This window comes from Galleria mellonella, unplaced genomic scaffold (assembly GCF_026898425.1).
Source record: "Galleria mellonella isolate WM207_F2 unplaced genomic scaffold, CSIRO_AGI_GalMel_v1 utg266, whole genome shotgun sequence".
Classification (NCBI taxonomy): domain Eukaryota; kingdom Metazoa; phylum Arthropoda; class Insecta; order Lepidoptera; family Pyralidae; genus Galleria; species Galleria mellonella.
Window position 1 is genome coordinate 3,487,990 of NW_026442061.1, and position 14,339 is coordinate 3,502,328.

Genomic DNA, 14,339 nt, shown 5'->3' on the forward strand with positions numbered 1-14,339 from the left:
TTTTGGAAGAAGCTTGTAAAGAAAGCTACGTTGAAAATACTTTAAGTTTGTTCATTCCATAATCTTTCCAAAGGTGTCTGTAATTTAAGTTCAACATTATTTATATCCATGGCTAAATTTAATATGGATGTCGTGAAAAGAATTCTATGTGTTTAAAACAAAGTTCAGTTTCGAACCTCGCTGGCCGTTTCTGAGATATTTTCGTTTTACATAATTTGTGAGACGACAGATGTTGATTGTGTTTTTTTTTCAGGCTGTTATGAAATAAAAACGGTCAAGGGTATATAGAACAGACGTTAGTAAGTAAATAACTAAGTTTTTAGAAAAAAATACTTGTTTAAGTCTAATCAATTTTTTTACTGATTTCAAACTAGAAGGTTATCAATTCGATTATATTATTTTTGTGTATGACTTTAGAATGTTATTTTTATTCGGTTTGAAAAATTCTTATTATTGATCTTCAGATTGCTTCCATAGAAATGTTATGTAAATCAGTTCAGTATTTTAGTATTAGTAATGTATTATTTATTTATTTCTGTACTGCTTCCTACAGGACAGGCTCGGCCTAGTGTAGGAAGCAGTGATAAATTCTGTGCTAATACAAACATACTTTGTTAAATAAATAAATAAATATCTTATCTTATCTTACTTATTTAATTTAAATCGAAATAACTATTTATGTCACAGTTGAAGTCAGTTATTTTTTTTTTTATCACCCCTCTATTATGATGGTGAAATGAGCCATTAACTGCTCATTGCAGAACGTAGGCCTCCCCCTTAGTCTTAAATTTGCCAGTAGTTGCCACGCTTGGCTGACGGGTTGACAACTACAGTAAGGCTTTGGTGTCGTTTCAAGAGGGACGCTGCTACCCATTTTTCCACCATTAAATTCCCACAGTCACCTCTGACGATACCCACGAGAAACTATCATTATCTAACTCTATTACTAGTATACTTTAACCTCTATTATATATTACAAAATTATTTTATCTGGAAAAAGATCTTAAATTATTATGAGTAAACAGTTGTAATATTTGACTGAATTAGATGTTTTTTTTTATTTTTTTTATACAACTTAGAATGGCAAACAAACTGACGGCCCACCTGATGGAAAGTGGTAACCGTCACCTATACACATGAGCAGTACCATGGACATAACAGAGTATATTTTTTCGCCCATGATACCCCCCATGCGTTGCCATTCCTGAGGACTCAGGTGTTATTCCTCTGTACCCTGTAAATACACGCCATATCCAATTTTAATGAAATAACCAGCTATTGAAGCTCATAACATGATTTTTGTGTAACATACAAATTGACTACTTCTAAACTCTTGATATTACGCATAAAGACTCAAAATAAATTCAACGCTCAAAAAACTATTGAATGTTCTTTTATTCGACCATTTTGAGCTTTAAACTCGCTAAGTTGACATATTAAATCAAATTTGAATGGAATTCCATTTAAATTCAAACCGCACAAGGATCGACTTTCGAAATGTGGATAATTTCTGAAATTTGCAATTTGCTTGTAATGTAGTTGTACAAACACGTCTGCGAAGTTAAAAGTTTCTAAAATTCTCAACTAAAATTGAACGAATCATATAAAATGAATGATTATTGCGGTATTCGTTTGGAATATTTTTGTATAAATTATATTACGTATAGTGATGTTTAAAACTAATCGTCTACCCTTCATCATCATCATCATATCAGCCATTATATGTTCACTGCTAAATACAGGCCGCTATTGGGAAATTTTGTCATTAGTGGATTAGCTTTAGTGTTGTTTTAAAAGGGTTGCTGCTGCCCATCCCTCGAATATTATTACTTCCCCATGAGAGGAGTTTTGCTAGTAGTTGCCACGCTTGGCAGGCAAGTTGGCAACCGCAGTTAGGTTTTTAGAGATGTTTTGAGAGGGACGCTGCTGCCCATTTCTCGAACATTATTTTATTACTTTCCCATAAAGGGAGTTTTGCTAGTAGTTGCCACGCTTGGCAGGCTAGGGCAGGCGGGTTGGCAACAGCAATTAGGTTTTTAGAGATGTTTTAAGAGGGATGCTGCTGCCCATCTCTCGGACATAAGTTCTCTATGACACTCACGAGAAAGGAAGTCGTGACCTATTCTGTCTGGATCACACGGCCCATTTCAATATTGGCTCTTTATTAATTTTATGACTATTGAACCTGTTTTTTTTTTTTTAATAGAGAGAATAATTGTTTATTGCGAAGCATAATCTACTTATCGATATAATTTGTACTAAATTGAGTTATTTTCACTACAATACGTCTACGAGACATCTCGTTTATCGGAGTGTTTGTCAGATTTGAAGTAGCAGTTGTTTGTGCGGAGCCACATCAAGTACATTTCGGGTCTAGCTCTCACTGTATCTATCCACTACAATTCATATATGTGGCACTTAAGATGTCTACAATTTCTTTTTTATTTTCGAAATATTTCTAAAAGCAGCTATTTCGTAGTACAGATTGTACTAACTTATAAATTAAATAATTTTATATTAAAGTAGGTACTATAGAAAGTATTTTACTAGAAAGAGACTTTGTATAAAAGTTGTCTGCTTAAGTACCTTTGTTCCATTCGTGTTTCTGCTGTGAAGCTGTTGTGTTTGCATGGCTGTGTTTCGGTTTGAAGGGTGGGCAATGAAATTATAGAGTTTTTTTTTTATACAACTTATAATGGCAAACAAGCTGACGGCCCACCTGATGGAAAGTGGTAACCGTCGTCTATAGACATGAGCTGTAACATGGACATAACAGAGTATATTATTTCGCCCATGATACCCCCCATGCGTTGCCATTCCTGAGGACTCAGATGTTATTGCTGTGTATCCAGTAAATTCACGCCACATCCCACCCTTCAAACCGAAACGCAGCCATGCAAACACAACTGCTTCACGGTTGAAACACGAATAGGACAGAGGTACCCAAGCAATCGACTTTTGTACAAAGTCTCCCTCTGGTATATATAGTACAGTATAGAGACATAACAATTTAGACCTCAGGAAGGGCAACGTATGAAGGATATAATGGCCGACACATTATACTTTATTATGTCCATGGTACTGTCCATATCTATAGGCAACGGTTACCACTTTCCATCAGATGGGATATCAACTTGTTTGCCATTCAGAGTTGCATAAAAAAAAATCTAAAACGACAATTTGTTACTTGGCGTAAAGAGTAACGCGGCAGTTTGTGACAGAAGTAACCCAATGGGAAAGGAATAGAGCATCAATCAATCTGTTTTAACGACCGGACATCTGTACTGGTAGTTTTTACCACAACACTGATGGATCTAAGTGATCGATACCTCGCCAAGTGGACCCTTGTCGTTTCCATTTTTTTATATAACTAAGTAGGTTTCTATAAATTTGCTGTAAATTGTCATGATGATAATTTATTTAAAAAGAAAAAATAAAATTATTTTACAATACAATTCACAACTGAATTACTTATACTTATTATTTATTTGTTATATGTTACAATACCAGAGGGAGACTTTGTACAAAAGTCGATTGCTTGGGTACCTCTGCTCCATTCGTGTTTCAACCGTGAAGCAGTTGTGTTTGCATGGCTGTGTTTCGGTTTGAAGGGTGGGATATGGCGTGAATTTACTGGGTACAGAGGAAAAACACCTGAGTGCTCAGGAATGGCAACGCATGGGGTTATCATGGGCGAAACAGTATACTCTGTTATGTCCATGGTACTGCTCATGTCTATAGGCGACGGTTATCACTTTCCATCAGGTAAGCCGTCAGCTTGTTTGCCATTCTAAGTTGTATAAAAAAAAAAAATAAAAAAAACAAAAATTTATCAATACGCAGTTTGCCAACCTTAAATTGTTAACATCATATAACAGTAAGTTAAAAGTAAATGTTATGACGCTTTTATAGATGTACATTTACATTACACACGCGTACAACGTATAAAAAACCAGTAGAAAATACTTAGTCTTCAAAAGAGATTACGATAAACGAGCTTAGCCTTAAGTGAATTGGTGGGATTATATAGGTAGTTACTGAGCGCAACGTGGACTCCAATCATGTATTGAGCAAAATATACTATGTATATTAATTTTGTTTGGTTTTTATTTTTATACGATATATCTATCTTCACGCCAGCTACTCCTTGAGAGGTAGACAGTGCCTTCTAAAGCGTCTTTCCTTACATACATAGCGTTAGCTAGAGGGGTGAGGGGGCATTGACCTTTTTATACCACTGAGGTGGCAAACAAGCATACGGCCTACCTGATGGTAAGCGGTTACCGTAGCCTATGATGACCTATGACCATAAAAGGTCTGATGCCCTACATTAAAATGAAAGGCCTCAAGAAAATTAGACAGATTTGCTTTTTCGAAGTTATTAATTAATTTTTTTTTTTTCATTTAAGAGTTTCCTCTTGTCGGTGCAACTAATTCTAATTATTATTATTAGTTATTAATTCGAAGTTAGGAATTATGGCTTCTGCCCGACCATATTTTGCCCTATCTTAAACATGGGTCTAGCTACGGCCCTGTTTTTTTACTTCATCCACTTTTATAGTACGTCTGGCGCGTTATTCAATTTAAAGTAACTTGAACTGTATTATATAAGAATAAATTTATTAAATAAATTCACATTTAATTCAACACTATAATGGTTATCTTTTTTTTATAGTATTTCGCTTGTATTGTTTTTATATATTTTTATTTAATATTCTATTTATTTTAATTTCATTTCGTTTATATATTTCGTAATACATAGGTAGTTAACAATGGACGGTACAAGAAGATAAATCCTATATGATCAACTTCATAATCTAGGTATACAGATTTACAAACATATGTAAAATACAATAATGCCATTATTTTTTTTTTTTATTTTAGTTTATTGGCACATAAATCACAGATCACAACCATAAAAAACTTAAGTAATAATTACATTTGTGATTCGGCTAGGTAATAATCTAATTACACTATGTGCACAGCTTGAGTAATTCATTAAAAGCAAACACATAAAATAAAAAGAAATACTTAAAATGTTATATAAATATATAAAATATAAAACTATATATATATATATAAAAAAAAAACATATTTTCAATCGTATTTTACAAAATAGAAAACAAGTTCTTCCTAAATATCAAATATTTTGTACCGAATATGTCGATGGATTTATGGTCGAGCAGTAAGTCGTTATAATGACGACATTACATTTAAATATAGACTATATTGTTTATGTATTTTGTTTTTTTTTTATACAACTTAGAATGGCAAACAAGCTGACGACCCACCTGATGGAAAGTGGTAACCGTCGCCTATAGACACGAGCAGTACCATGGACATAACAGAGTATACTGTTTCGCCCATGATACCCCCCATGCGTTGCCATTCCTGAGGACTCAGATGTTATTCCTCTGTACCCAGTAAATTCACGCTATATCCCACCCTTCAAACCGAAACACAGCCATGCAAACCAAACCGCTTCACGGTTGAAACACGAATGGGACAGAGGTAGCCAAGCAAACGACTTTTGTACAAAGTCTCCCTCTGGTTTTACTAACAGCCGCCGGTATCTAATATATGTATATTAATGCTTGTATTAAGTATGAATAACATTACAGCAAGACGTTCCGGAAGCAGTATAATAAGAATAGATTACTTGTACGTTACACGATGCCCCTAAATGTGCCATGTGTATGACGTCATACATTCAGCAGGAAGTGCGGGGTAATGAGCTCATAAGGTGATCGCCGAGTTACCCCCATCTTAATATTAATGCGAAACAATATTGTCCGCGTCGCTCGGGAAATTATGAACACAGTTTCGTGTCTTGTACTTTCGGCCACTATTGTGTTGTGTCATGGTTGATTAATACGTCAGGGATACGTGGAATATGTATATACATTACATATGTACATACATTGATAGATATCTTCGATTTATCTATATAAGATAGTGCAGTGTTTCCCAACCTTTTTTGTGCCATGCCCCACTTGAACATTTCTAAAATTTTTATGCCCCATACACAATTTTTGCCGACAAAATTTACTTGACGACTCTAATCGCCCAGTTGATATTTTGGTTAACTTAAATGCTTGTTACTAGTATTTATTGCGAGAAGTCGATAGATAGGTAGAACTGTTCTGTGTGGCTTACTATTCCATAATTGTTCCACCACATTTGTGGACATTGGACGATGAATAGCTGAAATGATGATAAATCTTCTCGACTGTGAAAAATAATTATCAAAATTGACAACGTAATTACAAAAATGGCCCCAAAAAAATATAATATTAAGGACCTTTTTGAGAGTTCTTCAAAAGGTACAAGACAGTATCAGATTTCAGTCGGTAAAGCCGGTAAACTTTCTCTTTTAAAAGTGTTCGGGTAATGTTGTTTTTTGCCATGAAGGGAATAAAGGGCCGCCAACAAAACAGGGGTCGACAGGGGCCGTACCGACTTAAAGGCTTCGATAAAAAATGTTGGAGCGAGATTAAATATTTCTAACGTGGACCCTGTAGTGGTAAATTTGTTTATTTATCAGGCTTCGGACTTTTTGGCACACAAGGCTCTATTGTTAGAAGCTTAATGGAGCAATTTTTTTATTATATATAATTGAATATTTTATCAACACCGTTACCTAGTAACATTCTATCATCCTTGTACTTAATTCGAAAACGCAGCCAAGTAGTTAGATATAATTTATTGACAATATCTAACACTATTGCCAACCTGCCTGCCAAGTGTGGCAATTACTGGCAAAACCCTCGCTTATGGTGGAGGCTTATTTTTAGCCTGTTTCGCCCATGATATCTCCCATGTGTTGCCATTCCCGAGGACTCAAGTATTATTTCTCTGTACCCTGTAAATTCACTGTCATATCACACCCTTCAAACCGAAACACAGCCATGCAAACACAACTGCTTCACGGTAGAAACAACGAATGAGATAGACGTGCCCAAGCAATCGACTTTTGTACAAAGTCTCCCTCTGGTATAATAATATATAAAATACTAATAAATACAATTCATATAAAATTTACTAATAAATAAATATTAAATGTGTCACGTTTGATGTGATGAGCCGAGCCTTTAAGCCTAAGGCAAGACTGCCTCCCTCTGTAGGTCCTATCGCTTCTATAACAGATTGTGTTCTGAAAAATTGTTTGAAAAGATGCCCACAGCCACCTTCTATCGTCGCACCGCTCGCCATCGACAGGGAATTCACCCTCAAACGCTTGAACCCAAATGGTCACGTACAGTGCGGGTTCAAAGGGATTTTCTCCCACGAATGCTTGGGCTGTGGAATGAGCTCCTTACCGAGGTTTTCCCTAGACACTACAGTATGGGATTCTTCAAAAAGGGTATATTAAAGTTTGTTCAAAGTCAGCAATTCGCACGTGACACAGGCGACCATAGGTTATAGTAACCATTTACCATAAGACAGGATGTATGCTTATTTTCCATATTTTTATTTATTTACGAGTATTTATTCATTAGTACATATATGTGTATATGGCGGACTTAATGCTAAAAGCATTCTCTCCCAGTCAACCTTAGGGAAATGTCAGAATACTCGAATGCGGTACTAGTAATTATTGATATACATACATACTAAAATTACATATATAAACGAATACATGTATATAAATAACAAATATACTTATACATATATGACGTATACTATATTATACACGAAATTGAGAATAATATAAAGTACTTACTGCTCGGATTAAGTGAAAAAGTGAGCATGAACGTTTTTTTTAAAGACGGTTTAGTCTACATTCGTGGTATAATATTTTTTTTTACAGTATAAACTCCCTTTTTTTCTAAATCGGATAGAAGCATTGCCCAGCCATTAATTCACTTGCATGTGATAAATTGGATGTGGGTGTGTACGCTAATACAAAATCTAACATTTTTACCCTTTTTGTTATTTATATAATATCAGTTAAAAGGGTCAGTTAAGGGTTTTGTGTTGAGGTGAATGAACTCTTGTATTTATTCATGATTCTATTTGCACGGAATGTAAGCGAATGCGGTATTTATTAATAGCATTTTTTAATTGTGAGAAAAAAAAATACTGTGTGTTTGTGTAAACACAAGTATATCGACTGAGTTTTTTTTTTATTTTTGTACTTATTTTGTATGATTATGTCACCAAATTTGAACTTTTGAATAGATAGATATATAATTAATTTGCATTACTTACAGCACACAAATAACAACAGACATAAATAGACATATACAAAAAATAAGATAAAAGAATACATATATAAAAAGAAAAAAAAGGGAAATATATATGCAAATGTGAAAACGATTCATGGCTTAACATAGATATAAATTTGATTATGTATTGACTGTAATTCAGCTGTACGTTTTCCAAAAAATAAATAAATATAGAAGAAGTAATATAATATTGTTACCCGCGACTTCGTCCGCGTGATCGGGTCATGTTTACTGACCGGGAGAAAAAGTAACCTATACAATCAATCAATCAATCAATCAATCAATCATCTTTATTCATATACATCTGTTACAGATTCTTATGATACGTCAATTTATAATTATAATAATTATTTTATAAAATAATATTGATTAAAAAAAATACAATAATTACATTTACAATACAATTCACATTAATACTATATTCAAATCCATGCAGTTTTGTCATTTAGATAGTCATTTATTTTATAATATGCTTTTATACAGAGAGTCCTTTTTATATATATATATATCTTAAATTTTATTTCATTTAAATGTAAAACGTCATCTGGAAGTTTATTAAAAAAACGTGTACAGTTCCCCATGAAAGATGTAGTGACTTTTCGAAGGCGATACCTTTCTCCATTCCATATAGTACGTGCATTTTTAGAATATCACGTGGATTTAATACAATTGTGCGGGACCGTTTGCGCCAATCATGGAGAAATCTACATACAAATAGACGACATGGTGTGCGAGACGCGAGCACCCCGCCGATCGCGATGGGAGTGCAGGTGACAGATCTATTTTCCATTGATTGTGTTACCCCGAGCTGTGCGTGCAACGAGATTTGTATTTCTGATATATTTTATTAGTGGTACACGTACGTGTACTGAATCATTAGCTGTGTTATTCATGAAATGTCAAATAAACCGATTCGAATTGATGTGAAATGAATTCTTTATTTCTATCTTTATCGATGTATATATCGAGGTAGATAGATACTCGTTATTGTTTCTTCTAAAAGATTACAATAGTAAACTTATTATAGATATAAACAATTACAAGAAATAATCACAATGAGAAAACAATGGGCGGCCTTATCGCTAAGAGATCTCTTGCAACCTTTGGATGGAGAGGAGTAATTATAAACAATTCGGTGGGAGGCACGATGAAAAATTCTATAAATTCTAAATATGGAGATGTGATACATGTAATAATATAAATGGAGGAATGAATATTTGTTACTATTTAACGCATAAAGTACTGAACGGATTTGAATGACATTTGGCACATGGGTCGGTTATATCCTATCTTAATACATAGGATACTTTATGTATTGATACACGCGAACGAAGCTGTAAAATAGAGCTAGTATCAATATATATTTATAAGGGTATAATAATTTAATTTTGGAGGGTAACATCAATTTACCTCCTTAGTGGGGTATTTTCTTTTTTAAATTGTATAGCCTATTTGTTTGTCCATATTTAGTTCAATATATTGTTAAAAATTTATACACAATTCTATTCATTTTAAGGTTAAACACAATGCTTACGCACAAATGCATAGTTTTGGCTTCGTTACGAATTTATTATATACTTACTGTATCCCGCTGTTCAGCCCGTGTCAATCACTACATAAGTTATCCTGTGTATTAAGTTAGGATATACCTTATCCGCGTAATAAATTTCGTTCAAATTCCTTCCGTAGTTTTTACGTGAAAGAGTAATAATCAAACCACAAATGCTTTGATTTTTACTTGTTAAATTTTTCTTGTTACATACTTTTGCATTTATTATATTAATAGGACATAATAAAGAAAAACGTAAAGAAGATTAGTTGTTTCTAAACATGTTTTTTAAAAGTATTTAATTTTGTCTATTTAAAGAATTTATGTGTATCTTTTGATTCAAATAAAGAGTTCAACTATTTATAATATTTTCGCCCATTTAGTGTCAGAATAAAAAATATTCTTACATAGGCTGTAGTGTCCCATTGCTGGGTAAGACTCTCCCTTTTTAATTAAAAGTCGAAATTTCTCAGTTAATTCAATTATTTTTTACAATTCACAATTGAAGTGAAAATTAAAAACACTTGTTAGCAAGCACTTTATTTTTATTTCATAAATTTTCTATTCAAATTCAAGCGACTTCAAAAAAAAGGATGTTTTCAATTCGGTTGTATTTTTTTCTGTTTGTTGCCTCATTACTCCGTCAACTGTAGACTGATTTGCAAAATTCTTTCTTTATCTGAAAGGATGTACTTATTATTATTATTATATATTACTTAGATTGGCTCCATTGTTTTTTATACAACTTAGAATGGTAAACAAGCTGACGGTCCACCTGATGGAAAGTGGTAACCGTCGCCTATAGACATGAGCAGTACCATGGACATAATAGAGTATACTGTTTCACCCATGATACCCCCATGCATTGCCATTCCTGAGGACTCAGGTGTTATTCCTCTGTACCCAGTAAATTCACGCCATATCCCACCCTTCAAACCGAAACACAGCCATGCAAACACAACTGTTTCACGGTTGAAACACGAATGGGACAGAGGTACCCAAGCAATCGACTTCTGTACAATGTCTCCCTCTGGCAGACTCCTCCTCCATAGACATGCTATCAAAATTAGTTTAGTAATTTTTTAATTAAAATAACTGTTTTAGCCACGACTGAAGTCGGTTTTTCTTGTAGATCATGGTGTATCAATAATTCAGATAATTATTCCATATTCTAATGACATATTAATTTGCTATCTCACAATTTATAAACACAATATAGAAACTAATGAACATGAGTATATAACTGCATTGTGCAGGTAAATTATTTATTCATTACCATATGTGTAATTAGTGTTCGTAGCTCATAAGCTACGGCGTAGTAACTACGACACGTCTACGCCGCGTAGCTTACTACGACGCTACGAATATTGTTACCGTGTTTATTTCTTTACATTATCCTTACATTATCATCTTAGTTTTTCATATTTCTAATTGAATTCTCAAATCTTGAAGTCAGTAAATTAAATCTCTAATGCAGGTAGTATATTAATTTATTTTAACATTTATTATTTAAGTAAACAGGTATTATATTTATTTATAGTATGTGTATTTATGTAATATTTTAATATATATTAATATTTCATTTAACTGTTTATTTGTATATTTGTTTATGTATTAATAGTTGTAGCACTTTAGCTGCCCGCTAACGAAATGCTTTCTCACTGTACTGGGTTGACTGGAAGAGATCTCTGTCAGAGATAAGTCCACCCTTGCTCACAACATTTATAACTGCATTAACAATGTAATTTACAAGTGCAATACAGTATATATATATATATATATATATATATATATATATATATATATAATATATATATGCAAGCTCTGTATATCAATTTAAATTAATGTCTGTATTTGCACTGTTGATATGCCTTTCAAATTTAAATAAATAAACAAATATACTAGCGCCCCGCCCCGGCTTCGCACGGATGCACATTACATCACATCACATTAGAAACCTCTAAAATTATCAGTGTTTCTCTACTATATTATGCATGTATTATACATATAAACCTTCCTCTTAAATCACTCTGTCTATTAAAAAAGAACCGCATCAAGATCCATTGCGTAGTTTTAAAGATCTAAGCATACATAGGGACGGACAGACGGGAAGCGACTTTGTTTTATACAATGTAGTGATATTTAATTTTATATATTTTTAATTTGTAAAAGATACTTTTTTTAATTATACAGCACTATCATACCTACTTGTACAACAATTAGTCCAAGGTTCTTTATTCAATTTAATTTACAATTCATTATAAACATAATGTACAAAGGCGAGCTTATCTCTAATAAGAGATTTCTTCCAGCAAAACCTTTCCATGTTAATGTGTTATTTTATAAATAAGGTTGTCTTGAAAACATCGCTCTCAGCAATAAGGCCGCCATACTGTACTTATACAATTGTATCGTTGTGTTTGTAAATTGTCTTGTTTATTTCCTATATTGTATAATGCAAATAAATTATACTCATTAATTCATTCATCCAAGCTTAAGTACATTGGTAACGGGAATTACGGCCTTCGAAGGGACAAGGTTGTCGCGACTGTACCGACGGGCTGTTAACACTGAAATGCCGCATTGCGCCCATTGGTACAGTCGCCGGCAATAAATTATAGAGAAACACTTTAGTAGTTAAAATTTATTACAGCACTACCTTGCACTCGCGACTTCTTCCGCATAACCGAAATATCCATCATTGTTTGTAACAGATATGTTAGACCTTGTATATCTCTGTCCTATTCGTGTTTCTACCGTGAAGTAGTTGTGTTTACATGGCTATATATATATATATATATATATATATATATATATATATATATATATATATATATATATATATATATTTGATCTGCACGTTTATTTATTTATTAGTACATGTATGTGTATATGGCGGACTTAATGCTAAAAGCATTCTCTCCCAGTCAACCATAGGGAAGTGTCAGAATACTCGAATGCGGTATTAGTAATTATTGATATACGTACATACTAAAATTACATATATATACGAATACATATATATAAATAACAAATATACTTACACATATATAACATATACTATGTTATACATGAAATTGAGAATAATATAAAGTACTTACTGCTACGTTCTACATAAGCTATTTTTAATACAGTCATGCTGGCCAAGTCACGGGGAAAATTTAGTAAGTAAATAAATAAATAAATAATGCACGTGACTTAAAGGCTAGTTAATAAGCTCCGCGCTATGAAAGTAATTTAGAAAAAATTTGGTAATAATTTTTACAATTTATTTGTTACAGATTATTGTGGTCACTACGTAGAGTTTGCTATTTGGTAAGTTATTGAATAATATACGCAATTAATAGGACTTGGTTCTTAAAAGTTTTCGTCCGACTACCGAAAGATTTCAAGAAAAAAAAGTGCTTTTATTATAACTTTTATTTTTTTATTTATAAGTGCTTTTATTATAAATAAATAAAATATATAAACTTTTATTATATTTTTATTTATTTATTATTATTTATTTACTTTTATTGTGTTTTTATCTAGAAATCTGTCCGATTCTAGAATAAGGGCATACGGGTATGCGACCCCGGCCTCCCGAGCCGCTGTAGTGTCCCAGTCCTTTCCGCAACTGCAGTCTCCCCCCCCCTTTCCTTTCCCACATGAGTCCCTTATTCCTCTCATTCACCAATTTCCTTTATGCATTTCCAACGTTCCCTTCCTTTTTTCCTCAATCCTTTCCTCCATACCGTAGGTGGCGGAAACCACCAACAAATGCATTCCCAGAGAGGGTTGACGACAGGCAGGTGGCCGGTCGTAAAACTAAAAACCAAGTCTTTTTGTAATATGGATAAAATCATGTTACGCCGACAACAAATGATTGGGATAAGGGTAGGAAGATGATGATAAAATTAATTAATACATTTGCACACATTAGAATAAATCTACAGGGCGGACTTAATGCCTGATGGCATTCTCTACCAGTCAACCGTTACGATAAACAGAGAGAGGAAACGGCGGTGAATTGATTAAAAAAAAAAAATGTAAATTAAATATTTTGGGAGATAACAACATTAATAATATGCTTTTTATGTTTATTTTTACCTCATAACTCCATCAGTTATACGCCGATTTGGAAATTTTTTTTTTATTTGAAATGACATATTTACAGATTTTTCTCAAAGAACTGGAACCTCTGGCTTCTTAAAACAAACCTCCTTTCTACCTGTCTGCTAAATTTAAATTTAGAACATGAATTTTGTACATTGCCAGTACCCACACATCACGTAAGCAATGAATATTTTGCCGCGTGTTGTTTCCCCGCCTTTGATCCGGCCACCTCGTCAATTTGTAATGGATTACACTTTATAAATAAAGATGGCGCCTTGTAATCGTGATATAAGTCCGCGCGTGTAGCTTTCTTATTACTGATTATTTAAATGGCAAATAATATATTTGGTTACCGTAACAGGGTGGTATGGAAAACATTAGTTCTTTTTAGGGTTCCGTTCCTCCAAAAGAAAAATTGGAACTCTTATTGGATCACTTCGTTCTCCGTCCGTCTGTCCATCTGCCTA

General features: G+C 33.3%; 1 protein-coding gene across 4 annotated transcripts in view; it reads left to right on the forward strand.

The window, feature by feature from the left end:
• LOC113516252 (stress-activated protein kinase JNK) overlaps positions 1 to 14,339 on the forward strand; it is a 169,882-nt gene that overhangs the window by 69,385 nt on the left and 86,158 nt on the right. For all 4 annotated transcript variants that reach the window (XM_052895237.1, XM_052895235.1, XM_052895236.1 and 1 more), the window contains one exon: positions 13,059 to 13,092. The gene's annotated coding sequence lies outside the window, so the exon portion shown is untranslated. The remainder of the gene's footprint in view (positions 1 to 13,058; positions 13,093 to 14,339) is intronic.